Raw genomic sequence first — 910 nt, forward strand, 5'->3', positions numbered from 1 at the left:
GTTGAGTCGTCCGGTAGAATTCGAAATAGCGAACGGCAAGACGGTGCTAGTGGTTGATGTGTGTGAAAATTGTGATGTTGTTTTTGGTGCCGAAACCTTTAAAATTAATCTTATTCCAATGACCTTGGGCGACTTTGATATTGTCGTTGGTATGGATTGGCTTGATCGTTATAGAGTCGATATTGCATGCCATGATAAGTTTATTCGTGTGAAGACCCCAAGTGGGGGAGAGTTGATTATTCATGGTGATAGGCGGAGGAGACCGGTGCCGATATGCACTTTTGCACGGGCACATCGTCATGTTGTTACCGACGGCATGGCTTTCCTTGCTCATGTTGTTGATACTCGTGATGAGCCGCCACCCATTCATGGAATTCCGGTTGTTAGTGATTTCGAAGACGTTTTCCGGACAAATTACCGGGTGTTCCGGCGGAAAGACAAGTTGAATTTCGCATCGAGTTGGTTCCGGGGGCTACCTCCATTGCTAAAACTCCTTATCGTTTAGCGCCAACGGAGATGCAAGAGTTGTTAAATCAAATTCAAGAATTGCTCGAGAAGGGTTTTATTCGACCGAGTGCTTCACCGTGGGGCGCTCCGGTGTTATTTGTGAAAAAGAAAGATGGTAGTATGCGTATGTGCATTGATTACCGTGAGTTGAATAAAGTGACGATCAAGAATCGTTATCCATTACCTAGGATTGACGATTTATTTGATCAACTTCAAGGTGCAACGTATTTCTCTAAGATCGACCTACGGTCCGGCTATCACCAAATGCGGGTCCGTGAGGAAGATATTGAGAAAACTGCTTTTAGAACGCGGTATGGGCATTTTGAGTTTGTGGTGATGCCTTTTGGCCTTACGAATGCACCGGCGGCATTCATGGATCTTATGAACCGAGTGTGCCAACCTA

Source organism: Rutidosis leptorrhynchoides, chromosome 10, assembly GCF_046630445.1.
Source record: "Rutidosis leptorrhynchoides isolate AG116_Rl617_1_P2 chromosome 10, CSIRO_AGI_Rlap_v1, whole genome shotgun sequence".
Classification (NCBI taxonomy): domain Eukaryota; kingdom Viridiplantae; phylum Streptophyta; class Magnoliopsida; order Asterales; family Asteraceae; genus Rutidosis; species Rutidosis leptorrhynchoides.